This window comes from Chaetodon auriga, chromosome 21 (genome assembly GCF_051107435.1).
Source record: "Chaetodon auriga isolate fChaAug3 chromosome 21, fChaAug3.hap1, whole genome shotgun sequence".
Taxonomy (NCBI): Eukaryota; Metazoa; Chordata; class Actinopteri; order Chaetodontiformes; family Chaetodontidae; genus Chaetodon; species Chaetodon auriga.
In genome coordinates, this window is record NC_135094.1 from 5,174,710 (window position 1) to 5,189,177 (window position 14,468).

The window sequence follows — 14,468 nt, forward strand, 5'->3', positions numbered from 1 at the left end:
ACTTTTTTCCGCCCTTTGGCAGCATTTTGTATAAAGAGATCCCAGACTGTCCAGGCTGGTAAACACTAATTTGTGTGCAGATGTGATATGACTCCATTTCCGGATATAAATTTCAAAGTTTTTAAACCTCTGACTCCTGTTTCAAACTGCCTTATGAATATGGAGGGGTTATGATGGGCCCCTGGGCACAGTCATATAAAAAGCCCCCCCGCCCCCACCCCTCCTACATACAGGAGCAAGACACCCAGGCTGAGAGACACAAAACTACACGAGTCAAATTGCAGTCAAATTGTATCTCTTCACAGTGTTTGTGGTCAGTTTCTGTATCTTTAATCAGTTTGTGTTTGGTCACTTTGTGGTTTTTCGTGTCTCTCTGCAGTCGGTTTATGTCTCTTTGTGGTTGTTTTGTGGGGTTTTTGCTGTTATTGGGTGTCTCTCAGTATTCAGTGTGTGTCTGGGTCACTTGGTGCCTCTTTGCGGTCAGTTTGTGTCTCTTTGGAGTCAGTCTGCACCTCTTTGCTGTCATTTGGCACGTCTTTGCAGTCAGCTTTAGTCGCCGTCGTCACTTTGCGTCTCTGCAGTCATTCTGTGTGTCTTTATAGTCAGTTTGCATCTCTTTGCAGTCATTTTGCATGTCTTTGTCATCAGTTTGCATCTCTCGGTAGTCAGTCTGTGTCTCTTTGGGCTCAGTTTTGCATCTCTTTGGAGTCGTTTGATTGACTTTCCAACAAGAAATGTTAACAGGCACTTCAAACAGGTCGGTTTGGGATCCTTCCATGCATATGAAGAATATCTCTATGCCGATGTCATCAAAATAATACCCGCTACCCACGTTGTCAATAAACCTACAAACATGGCTGCCACTATGTGTCAGGCACAGCACAGCATACCCTGTCTTTTCAGACTGTGGTTTTCAGTGTGTCAATGCATCCATAACTGGTCACGAGCAGGTGAGAGACAGCTGAGGCCAGCAGGACGACAGCGAGAACAGCTGATCCCTGCAGAACCAGCTTGGAGCTGACCCAGATGAGGACGCTCCACTGTAATCGGGGTCCCTGAGGTAATCTAGGCAGGACATTATCTGCTTCGCTGCTTCTCTGCAGCATCTGGAGGGCTCCGCCACCTGCTCTGGAAGGCCTCACGCCGCTCCTCTGCCTCTTTTTATTCCAGGTTTGTTTGTTTACTTTTCTCTCCCAGTCTCGGCGAACATCACACAGCCTCTTAAACATATCAGATGTGTGCCTCAGACGTATGGATCAGGCTGCATCTCTGTTTGTCTGAACCTTTGTCTCCTCACTGAAGCCACCGTGTCCTGATATGAGCAATAAATTAAGCACATTAAGACTCCTCTGCCCTCACTGCCATGAGGAATGCTCTGCCTCTTTTCTACTAGCAAACAAAAATGATCTCCACAGTTAAATGTTTCCCGTGCATCGTGCTTTTACACTTATTATATTCATGCTGGGGTCATTTCCTAATTGGCAGTAATACTTGCTTTTGCATTTTAATGTTAAATTACTAATGCCTTTGGCAACCAGGAATGTTTTACTGCAAGAGCAATCAGAACTTTTAACTCAATAATCTGACCTGTAAGACTTGTTTATCTTTTTAAGGCTTTAAGCATTTTGTAGCGCCCTTTGTTTGACGGCGCTCTGCCATTTTCTCTGCTCTGTTCCGTGGTTTGTGCCTTTTTATGTTTCAGGTAATTAAAGACAATTTTTCAACCTGGTTGGAGAATAAAAATAGTTGTATTCCATTCAACATAGTTGATCAGCTTGTGTTTTCGTGTGGCATCACCCAAGCTTCTGCTAACACACTCAGTGCTGAACGGCTCAAAAGAAGAAACAAATCATTAGGAATAATGAAGAAGATGTTGCAAGCTCTTGTTTCCTGGAGACTTTAAAAGCATTTTCATAAACTAATCTGATGCCACCCGGTGTCAGTCAACTGTGATGGTGTTTTCTCATCACTGGAATTCAAATAAAAAGCAGACACAAGTAAGAAAAGAAAGAAAACTCTTTCTATTCAGTCTTCATGTGAAGGTCAAAAACTGCAAAAGCTTGATTTGCCTCTGTTTGGTTCTCCTTTTTCTCGCCTAATAATTTGCATGCATATAAGTGTGTATGTGCGTGTGTATGTATTATATTCATAATGTTTTATGGAGCAACATTGTTGCATTCTGCCAAAACATTTCAGCCACATTTCCATAATTCTATATATACCCGAGCAGAGACTTTCCATTATTTTCAGGAAAGACAGACCCGAGCAGAAAACTGGCAAATCATCTTTAGTGTGGTCATCTCGCTGCCTGAGGGTTACGCTTTAATGATGATGCTCCGCAGACGGATGTGAAAAACACTTATTAATATGCCAAAAAGTTAAGTGTGATGAAACAAGTTTTCATTCAAACAATGAGACTCAACGTTTTCTGAAATTACAGTTTAATAACAGGGGGTTTGGTGGGGAGGGAGACGCTGCACAAAATGTCATGATGTGAATTCTGATTTATTCCTGTCTGAGAGGAAAAACAATACACGCATGCATCAGGGGCAGCGGTGCTGAATCTATAAGCCATCTAAAAACTAATTCTGAGTGTTTTGATGCCGCCGAATGTAATTTGATGAGCAGTATGATGAGAAAATTGTCCTGAATATGTTAACTGGACCTGAGGCAGGTGTGGCCTGGAAGCGATCGGGCTGCCCGGATCGATATCTGCACACAAAGTATTCTAATGAAATACAACTAAAACAAAACTTTACTTCCATCTGAATTTCTACAAGTGCAATCAGGTCTCAGCGTGTCAGTGGCGACGGCTCATTTATGTGATGCACTGTAACTCAAATGGTTCCCATAATAGACACTGGGAAGTCATTTAGCCTGACCCTATTCTTCAGATATGGGTTTAATTGCCCAGAATATGAAGTGTGAGATCTCCTCACTTATCAAATTAACCGCTCAGAAAGGGACAGTGAAGTGCTTAACACTCGTCACAGCAGAATGAGCCAAAGGTAAGCTGTTTATCTGTTGGGGGGGGGGGGGGGGGGGGGGGGGCTGGAAGAGAAAGTCTCATTGAGTGAAGCGCGACGTGCGCGCCAGTTCAGTTTGATACACAGGTCGTATAGATACGATGGGGGGTGTCCAGCCAAACTGCAGATGAAAGACTGGATAAGAATGCTGATCGTCTGAGAAACCTTCAGTCAATACGGTGGGCTTCAGGAGTAGCAGCGGGTCTTTTGGTAACTTTTTTTTTGCCCCAGGTTTTGTCTCTCAGGCTACATAAAGGCTGCCCTTTCTTCTGGAGGTTGAAAAAAGTGCTTCCACCTCTTCTGAATATTTTTAAGGTTAAGAAAGAGATGAAAATCTACCATTTAATTTATTAATTAGCCTTCTATTAAGAATAGTGCTAGTCATTGTAAAGATGCAAATAACTTTATTCATCAGTCAAGGAAGCTTCAGCGTGATTTTAAGTACATATAGTGGATTAATAATGTATCAATTTGCATAGCATTAATTAATTAATAAGCATGATGAACAATGTTGCACACACACACTTCTGAGACCAAACCTTCTCCCTCAGATATGAGTTATGAGTAATGGATTTAAGGAAATCGTGGGTGTAACTGTGTAAACTTTCGACTGACTTTGCGGGCATCACACATTCAACTGACGTTAGGTCATAAAAGGTCATTGACAAAGAAACTTTTAACTACTTGTGCACATTTAAGGAACATGAAGGCCAATGAACCCCAAAGAAAGCTCCACTGCCGCTTCTTAGGCAAGAAACTCTGCCAGGGACTAAAAAAACTAAAGCCTCAGTTGAAACAGTGATTATGTGTAACAACAGTCATAAAGTTGGGCATAATTATCTTTCTAATGTACTCTAATGTACCCAGTACATGTTTGAGGTACTTCTACTTGTACAGCAGCACATTTCAGAGGGAAATACTGCACTTTTTTTATTTCACTGCATGTATCCGACAGTTCTAGTTACTAATTACTTAAGAAATGAATGTATTTCCATACAGAATACACAAAGAGCTTATAAAATGTGATTTTTGTCATAAACTGCCCAACAGATCACACAAGCACAACTGAAATGATTAGTAAAATTGTTGATTGTACTGTTGGTTGGACAAAACACTGAAGGTGTCACTTTGGTCTCTGGATCGCTGCGACGGCAATTAATGGAAATGATCAGCAGATTCGCCCATAATGAAAATAATCATTAGCTGCAGTCAGACACAAAATAGTTCAGAGGGAGCTCCTTCTCACTACAACAGTGAAATCCTGTTCAGTAATCAAACGATGTAATAGCATCAGGACAACAGTGACAGCCACAGCTGACAGTTTTCTGCAGGAGTACTTTTACTTTTAACATTTTAGTACATTTCACATGCTTTTATGCAGGACTTTTACTTGTAACTATTTTTCCAGTGTGGTATTAATACTATTACTTAAGCAAAGGATTTTCAGAGGTGACATGATTGTGCATGTGGACTAAAGCTGACACTAAACAAGCCGGGCTCTGGTAAAGCTTGCTAAAAATATGACAGCTGTGCTTGTGACATTCATCTACAGGTTACAGGGCTCATACCATCATGCTACTGAGCTCAGCATCCCATAGTAACTACATGTGTACACGACATGCACTGCTCTGCATATTATGCTTCCATTTGTCCCACTCTGGCATCCCGACGCTGTCGTTTCAGTCGCATTCAGACCGACAAGCATGCATGCAGTCGCACATCCATCCCTTCGTGAAGCACATGCTTGGTGTATACAAGTTGCTCTTGCGTGATGTTTTATTCATGGCATCAGAGGTATATCCATTCATGAGCTATCATATTCCTCTGCAAGTCTCCTGTGCAGGTCTGGCTTGGCCTAGATAACAGGAAACCTGCCTGGAGGGGAGACACAACACCGCAGGACGTAATAGAAGCTATCATAATGCTTAGCAGGAAAGATGTCCAGGAGCTCGTACCGTGGCGGCGTGGCAGAAACACCTCTCAACTAGGAGCGTGAAGAAATGCCGATATGTCGTGAGGCTGCAATTCGTGGTCTGAGAGGTAAGATTTGAAATGTCTGAATCAATCTGAATCTGTTTGAATGAAGGTATGCCACTGAAGGAGTTTCTACTGGAATGCTGCAACCAGATGAGTGATTACGGAGCTCTGCGTGTCTCCTAAAAGCATCGTTTTGATTAAAATTTAGCGAATGTTTGGGCTCCATTCTGCAGAGAGGACCGGGAGGAAGAGTGCGTCGCCTTGAAGAACTTGTTGAAAACATCATCACCACAATGAGATGCTGTGTTTGAGGTTAAAGGCCTTCAACTTGTGACTTAAACGTGCTTCATTATTGACGACTGAATCAGCTTAATAGCTTTTCAGATTTGCAGAGCTGTACTTCTTGGAAGAAGAAGAATCAGACGTAGCCATGGGCAAAATATAAGACCTGATGATGCATTGTGTCATTGCAGCAGAATCAGACTATTGGACTGAATTCTTACACTCCTCCTCTCAGCTGCCAGACCTGCTGGTCCATTCACACATTTGAACCTGGTTAATGGCTGCTCGCTCTCTCAGGGGTCTGTGATACAACCAAACACTGAATGCAAAGACTTCAACAGACGCCTTCCTGGTTGGACTGCTGTTCCTAAATTGCCTCACAACTTAAAAACCATTAAAATTTCCCTGTGGCTCATTATCTACGTCTGGGCAATCAATACATGATAACAGCTTTTCAATACAAGATGAAATGTATTAGCTTAATTGCTCTAATCAGTTTCCCTTATTAATAATGTAACTTTGCCTGCCTGTTTCTGCATTCAGTGATTAGAAATACTGCATTTCTGCACATTAAACTGCAGTGATCCTGATCTACCATGTCAGCCTGTTTAATGACACTGGGACTTAACGCTCTATACTCACACTTAATGGTCCTGGCTGATATATTTTACAGTCCTAAATTATTGCGCTGACAAAACCGGTGTTCTGCTGAACTGAATACATATGGATCAAAACGGAGCAAAGTGACGAGATCTGAGGCACGAGCTGAACTCCTTTCTTACAACAGAACTTCTATACTAAAGCCACGACGAACAGAAATGGTTTAGATCAGTCCAGGAACATTCCAGAAAAAGTTGAATGAAGTTTGTGGGCTTCTGCTGAGGACCACTACTCACTTAAGAGGAAGGTTCGTGGACAGACAGCAATGTTACAGCTGCTCAAGCACACAGCAGTGCTGTAGCCTACAAAACAGAGGAAAACAATTCCAGCACCTGGACTGGAAGCCATGCCCTCTTCTAAGAGTGCACGACATGTATTTACTCGTGTTTGCATTTCCTGCAGCGCACAATAATCTGAAGTTAAACCTGCCTCTTGAAGGATTAAATCACTCCAAGTCCCCTTTTAGTCCTGACAGTGGCTGTATTCATTTCCTGCAAAATCAGATGTGACAAATCCAAGGGTATTTATGAATCTTGGCCTACAAAAGCCAATTTCAGTGTGTCCAGCAGTAAGGAGGGCACTTAAGTGTAGCTGTACTTTGACCATACGTACTGTAGTGCAAACTGTGGTTGTCCTATATCCCCAACTTGGTACCATAACCCCCTGCAATTTACAGAAACGCCTGCTGCAGCAAAGAAAATTGTTATCTCTGCCCCTCCAAGTCCATGTACGGATAGAGTTTTGATAGTTTATCAGTGGGAGATCATTACAGTCGTTACAGTGCATCCTTTCAAGGGACCTGAATGCAGCTACTTACATTTATTCCTCAGCTGCGACGGCGTGGAGATTGTTGAACTCAAAACAGAGAAAACACTGTGATCAAACGACCTGCGTGTGATTTCCAGTCCTTGTTCTTGAATTGTTGATCACGTCACTTCTTTTTTTTTGTCTTTCTTTTTCTTTTTTTAAGAAGCATTACGGACAGATCGATCAGATCAGGTAACCTTCAGATAACATTGGTAAAGAATGCCTTCTCTAATGAGCAATTTGGCCAGCCTTACGAAAGAACACGTCAGCCACAGGTGCATATTTCTGTCACCTTATTCTTTATTGTAAATGCAGAAACGTGTCACTTATCCACTCATATCAAATACCTGCAAAAGGGAAAATGTCTGTTCATCCTCGTTGACACAGAAAACAAAAACGCATTGAACTCCCCCAAGAATCAAAACTCCCCTCGTCCACCCAGCATCATCTAGTCAAAAAAAACGATAACATCCAAAAATACTTGACACTGCCACCAGCAAAAGTATAACGAAATCGAAAAAAGAGAGAAACACAAAAACAACAAACCTGTGAGCTCAGCTGCAAGAAAAGTATCACGTTAAAACGTCATCGGGCTTTAAAAATGACTCCTTTTTTTCACAAAGAAAAGAGGAACAAAGTAAAAGCAAAGGGTTTGATCGGTGAGATCCACCGAGACATCAAAATCACAAAACTCGAAGGCAACAAACAACACTGCAAAATGCAAACCAAAGCATAGCAACAGCAAAAGTCGACAGAAACAAAAAAATAAAAATGTTTCAAAACCACCAATAAATGTTTGAAAAATCTCAATACTGACAAAAGCCGCTTGGTTTCGACCCTCGAAACAAAACTGCAAGCAAGTAAAGGCTTTCTCAAGACCGATATGGCACCAGTTTACCCTCTTGGCACTCTCGATCAGAATAACTGCATGCTAAAAACTTGAAGCCTGGATGTGAAAAACGCTCAAAACCACCATGTCAATGCTCAAATTCAAACACCAGCAAAAGGAGGAAAAATAAAAAAAGGGGGCAATTAAAAAGACAAAAAATGCTTACAAAAAAGCCATTGGAAATGTACTCACCGAGCGGGAGTAAAATGTTGCAATAAAAATGTGATATGGCTCAAAATACAGTATGGCGGTGCAAGCCGAAATGCTGTGCCTTTTCTCTAGATCTCTGCCTCCAGTTCTGTCATGTGACCGATTCAGCCCCGACTTCCAGCAATGAGAGACCAGTGTAGAACAGCTGATGCTGAATGCTCTCCTAGCGGCTTGGCTCTCTCCAAAAGTAAAAAGAGGTAGTCCTTATCATCCCACAGTTATGACTGAGCTGCTTGTGTGTTTTCCCTCGGCTGCTTTTTCTTTCTTTCCTGTTTTAAAGATGCAGAGCTCACTCGGTGTCAGCGCCGCGGCGGCATCCAGACATGCTTTCATTTCATTCAGCGGACGGACGAGCTTTCATACACCGCATGCTTCTGTTCTCTTATGAGGAAGGCAGGGAGAGGCGTGCGGGTTATTACAGTGGGGGTGGTCAACGCTATGTACTTGTGGCACATTTGAGAATAACATAACTGCATCGTATTTGTGATAGCACGCACGCAGCTCTGTCCGCGGCGCTGACACTGAGAAGGTGAAGCACATCCAGGACAAACAGCAGCACATACCATAATAGCATGCCAGCGCTGTCCACGGTGCTGAAACAGAATATAGTCCACTGAGGACAAGCAAAGAAAAAAATCTACTAAAACCACCCAGCGCTGTCCACTGGTGCACAAAGTGTAGTTCAGTTTAGAGCAGCATCCATGGCCGTGTCCCAAATGTACACTGCTTACTAATTCTAAGCAGGTTTTGAGATTGCAATACTTTAAACAGAGTAAATGCAGAGAACAAGTCAGAATGCATCATAAAAATGTTTGATTTCTTAATCTTCCTTTGATGCTAGAAGATGGAGGAGATGCTCACAGCTGGAAAACATTTAAACAAATTGCAGATGACGGTAAAAGAGTTTTGTAGAAAACTCTAAAATCATTTTGTCTTTATTAGAGAAGTTTAATTGGCAGCAACACTCTGAAGCTGCAGTATGATTGATGGTCACTGTCAGTACATATTTTATCATTGCCTCTTAGTATTAAATGTAAGAAGGTTAAGTATTTTGATAATAAGACAATCTGTGTCATACATACTGTTTACAATTAGCACATAGGAAGGAATAGAGGCACAGCTGCACTTTCAATATCAGGCGGTCTTCCACGTAGCACATCTAAGACAAAACAAAACCAGCCCTGTCCATGCGGCTGGAACAGAGGAAGAGGAAACAATGGTTTCACCACAATCTGTCTGAAACTGAGGGAGTTAAGAAATATTTAGAACACGCAAACAAAGACAATATTCTCAACAACCCCCAATTAGAGCGTGGCACAATTTAGAACAAACAAACAAACAACAGCACTATAGTCTGCGCCAAATGAGTCACTTATTTACTGCTCACCACACAGAGGAGTCTAAGTAGAGGACTAGTTAATGTGTCGGATGGAGAAAACACACAGTGCATGAGGCTTGATGTTTCTTAGTGAGATAACTAAGAAACATCTCAACTCAAGCCTGAGCCAATACTACAAAACAGCGGACATACTATGACGAGGATGATTAAATGGTTTCATATTCTTAACCCCACCTAACGCCATCCGTGGTGCTGAAGACCTGCACAAGCACAAATAAACTCACAACAGTCGGCTGCGTCTGGAGTTGTTCATTTATTCTCTATTCGCTACTTTGTAATGTGTTAGATGGCAAAATAAAGGCTCCCTAGACACTAATCAGATGTATTTTTTTTCTGTCTGCTCAATGCATAATGCTAGTTTTTACATGATTTATGACCACTGACTGTACAAGGTATTTTGAGTCCACTATGTAGGCTACATTTTAAGTTTTATTAGACATTTGGACGGCATTACAAATTGGCAAACACACTCTAAAATGAACTACAGAGCAACTAGTGAGCAAATTTGGACGTGACATACTGTTAATCTCGCACAGCCCTGTCCAAGGTGCTTAAACATGCACGAATTAGAACAAACCAACAGCAGTGTCATTTTCTGAACGTCACCCAGCCCGTGAAACTGACGGAGTGTAGTAGATTTAAGACAAACGCCCACCAGTATCAGACTCGTTTAAAATCACTAAGCCTCTGTCCAGGGTGCTGAAACTGAAATAATGCGTATTATCCTTGTTCAGGGTGCTGGAACTGAGATAATGAGTGTTAGCCCTGTCCGTGGTGCTGAAGCTGAAAACATGTATTATTACCATATAGAACTAACAACAGTGTTAGCCCTGTCCGTGGTGCTGAAGCTGGATATTTAAAACTACAGTACCATACCCTTCATGCTGTCTGGCTCTGTCCATGGTGCTGAAACTAGGTGGCTTTCACAGCATGTTAAACTTGCCTAACCACTGTTCAGGCATATACACAGACGCTGTATTAATTTATTCATGTACTGTACCAGCCGAGAACCCAAAGAGGTGACTCTCGTGTTCGGTTTTAACGGCATTTTAACGGCATTTTGGATTCACCCCCCCCCCACCACCACCTTCATCTCTGTCTCTTTCTTTCTCTCGCTCTCATTTGCTAAATAAATACACCTGAGAAATGTAGGTTATTGCTGATTGTGCCAGACAGGAAAGTAATAATGTGTTATTGATGCATTAGTGTCTGACTGCAGTTGTCAGACAAAATTCAGTACAAGTTCATGTAACACGCAGTGCTGGAGACAACTGTCACCATTCATTCATCATAGCCATGGTTGGTGCACTGTTTCCACCTTAAGCACTGTCTAATTTAATTTACTTTTCAGATCACATGAAGGCACAATGTAAAAAGCTTTACAGTCTCTACAGAATGCATTGGGTGTCTAAGAACGGTGATCAAACTTTCCTTGAAGACAAATCTAGCACCTTATCACGGAAAGTGTTTACCTCTCCTTTCATTTAGCCATCAGAGCCTATTAAGTCGCTTTGGCAACATACTGTACTGCACTGTTTTTTTTTTTTTTTTTTCCATCTCATTTGGTGTTATATGTCAACAGTGTCATGGCACATTGGTCTTTGTGGCTCTTAACTAAACTTGATGGTCAGCGTGTTGCCATGCAGGACATGTCAGACTGTAATTATCGATGCCTGGGGGTGTTCATGACCTAACTCACTGTCAATGAGGTGATTCAGGAAGCTGCAGAGGTCTAACTTAAGAATTGGATAGTAAATAGATGGAGATACGCGCCAACACGTGGGCGGAGAAAATGATGCAATTAAACCGCAGCCAGCATAATATGTTATAATCCAATACCACAGTCTATAATAAACTATGACTGATGCATGACATTGTTATTGACAAACAGTCATTTGGCTTAAATTCAACCTCTCTCCCAGTTTAATGCTGCCTAGCTTGTAATGGACGCCGCGGAAGACATACAAGTATATAAAGAATTTATGTCTCACTCAACATGATTTATACATATGTGACCATAAACAGGAGATGCTGTCATGTTTACTGCGATACACATTCAGGTTTCAGGTATGTGCTGTTTATCAGCCGTGTTGGCGCATCAGAAAGAGACTTGCAAGGTTAAAGGAATACCCTTTTTCAGTATCTGAAATAAGAAATATCAATCATATCTACCTTTTGGCATGAGCTTTTTCTGTGTGATAAACAGCTCCTGCAAGGCGAAAGACACAACGAACAACACATGTTTTCCATCTAACCTCAATCTCATGTATTCACTGTTGGTGGTTTTGCACCTAAACAGAATCATAATTCATAAATCTGGCATGAATTCCTCATTAGTTTAGCACAGAGCAAGGGCCACTCATTGCCTTTGGCCATAAAGAGCCAATCAGAGGCAGAGCTGAAAACATGTGGGCTTGTGGGCCTTTCCACACATCCAAAGTATTTCCTCCCGAGATGCGTTAATCAATATGTGTTATTACATTATTTATCATCTGGAATGAAGTGCAACATGCAGCAATATAGAAAACAACAAATTTAAAACATGAATAAAAACTCTCAGTGATGAAGCGAATTCTTGTGATACTAAGGTGTCATGTGAAGGACCAGTGCCCCGACTCTGAGTGATATATTACAAAATTCCCTCTGTGAAGGGATATAATCATTTCAGGAAGAATAAAAACACATAATAATTTAATTTTCTGCTTTTTGTGTGACATTTTGTGTTAAATTGGATGAAGTTTCTAAAATTTATTGTCATGGAATGCTCATCCTCCACACAACCCACTTCAGTGAGCGCTGGTAGTGCATGAGATCCTTTGGAAATACAAAAAAGAAGAAAGAAAACAACTTTTGGACAGAATTAATTTCCTTTATTAATGCAATGAGAGGATTTGTATTCTTTAATTACCATTTTGTCAAGGAGTCTGCTGAAATCGTGCAGGATATTTTAATCAAAAATAAATGGAGTGTGCACACATAACTGTAAGGGGATTTAATGCTCATTACAATAAATGGGTTACATTTACAAATCTAGAGCTTAAGGTGGAAGGATTATATCAAATAATTCAAAATGAAAATATACTTGAAAGCCTTTTTGCATTGCCTGTGTTTGCTAATATCAGCACTGGAATACGGCTTTAGTAAAATCATTGCAGGGGAGGCTTTTATCACCGTGATGCATGTTTTAAAGGTTGGAAATGTGCTTGTGTGGGCTGGGTCAGTTTGAAAAAAAATGTCAAGCAATGCCTTTTAGGTATCAGACTCAATTGAATGGATCTCCCATGTGTTTATGTGGCAGCTTCATTTTCATTCTTCCCTTTGTCCCTGTCAATGGCTGCACTCTGTCCGAGCTGACTGACCCTCAGCAGCCTGCTGGGACATGAGGCGGCTTACTGACATGAGCAGCAGTCACCCTGCAGAAAATCCTCATGTTTGACTCTTAGAGGTCTTGCAGATATGTAGAGTTTTAAAAAAAAAAAAAGAAAGAAAGAAAAAGAAAACGATCGGCCTCTGGTGTCTAGGACTAACGGTTTATAATACGTTTTAAGACCTACTGGAGAAGGTTTACCTCAGACAATTAGGAGACAAACGGCTCATTGTTTGGTTTGTCTTAAAGCATTTCATGAAATCAAACAATGTTTTGGATGCTATTTATGGTTTCTGCAATATCTATTTGATGTATTTACTGTACATTCAGCAATTATCTCTCTATATAGTCCTGTTTATTGTCACTGGCTGTTCCTGCACAGTATTCATATTGTCTTCTCATACACAGGGGATTCACAGGAAACACTGCGTGCATATAATCCAGCATTTTACTGTTTTTAATTCATTGCATTGATATCAGTCGTGCTAGTGACTGTTCGCTCTCTCTGCACTGTGTCGTAGCTGCATCACTGCTAGTACAGACCCAACATTTCCAACTGCACCTGTTTCACATTGAAAATGTTCGGCTGGCAAAACACGGGGTGGCTTTCATTGTGAGGCCGTCACATGAAACGCAGTGAATATTCGCAAATCAAGGTTAGCGCTGAGAGCGGTCATCAAAAAGGTTTCTAAAAAAAACAAACAACAAGTGGAACAAGGAGGGGGATGGTAGCAAACTCCACTGTGTCCTGCTGCTGTGTGGAAAACTACTTAAATTCAATCAAATTGTGGTTGCTCATGGAAATAATGACTGGCTTCTTCAAAGCAACATGAGTTTGTTTGGCTGCACTTTAAGCATGTAGTTGCTGTATTTCTGAAGAAGTCACTGCTCACTGCCAGTGGTGTAGTGAAGGTATACACTGATGTACACTCACACACTGACTTATTTTCCAGTCGGCATTGCATATACTCACTTCTAAATACCCTCTAATAGGCAGCGTATTATTTTTGTCCTAGGATGATGAAGGCATGACCTGCCTTACTCTCCCTCAGGTAACTATTGCCTTTTTTAGTTGGGTTGGGTAGGTTTAGGTATGAGGAGTGATTATTGGTTAGGGTTAGGGTAAGAATATCCCAGTAACCCAATCAGAGGCAGAGTAGGGTGAGACTTGCCTTCGCCATCCTAGGAAAAATATCATTGCCTCATTGCCTGCAGTCTACCTGCCCAGTTGGTATACATCAAATAATAATGCACCAATATCTGGCTTTTGGAATACTAAGGAAGTGAAATTAATAGGAAAGATGAAGGAACTAGTCAACAAAACTTTGGTTTTGAAATTGCAAATGACCTTGCGATGCTACATTGGTGCTATTAAAATTATGGTTTGTCAATAAGTATTTCTTATTTGTGTGTTGAAGGCTCACTCTCATGTGTTCTGTGTGTTTCCAGGTCTTCTGCATCTCTCCCCTTGTCATGCTTTTGTCGTCATCCCACTTTGTTCTTAGTTCAGTTTTTCGTTCTTCTCCTCAGCTCTTGGATTTGCCTCAGCCTGCTCCCTCACTTGTTGTTGTGTTCTTGTTTTGTTTGACCAGAATCAGCCTTGTATTATTAAAGCTTGCGTTTGTTTCTTCAACCTGCCTGCTTGGTGTCCTGCAGTTGGATCCAACCTCTTATTTTCCTGTACCTCCGTGTGCACAAGTGTGACAGTTCCTCCCTGAAGACAAGCAGCTGAAGGCAAGTGGCAATGTGCAAATACCAGTGGCCCATTTTTGGGTGAAGTAAATATTCAAGAGTGGTCTTACGCATCACTGTTTATAACACAGAGTGTTTATCCTTTGCTGGATGGGCTTT

General features: G+C 41.4%; 1 protein-coding gene across 7 annotated transcripts in view; it reads right to left on the bottom strand.

Moving 5' to 3' along the window:
- ralyl (RALY RNA binding protein like) overlaps window positions 1-14,468 on the bottom strand; it is a 135,135-nt gene that overhangs the window by 80,951 nt on the left and 39,716 nt on the right. For 3 of the 7 annotated variants that reach the window (XR_013079375.1, XR_013079374.1, XM_076761197.1), the window contains exon 1: window positions 7,834-8,237. The exons of 1 other annotated variant lie outside the window; for it this stretch is intronic. The gene's annotated coding sequence lies outside the window, so the exon portion shown is untranslated. Of the gene's footprint in view, window positions 1-7,099; window positions 8,238-14,468 lie in introns of those variants that run through there. 3 more of the 7 variants (XM_076761200.1, XM_076761196.1, XM_076761199.1) reach the window with 2 other exon arrangements.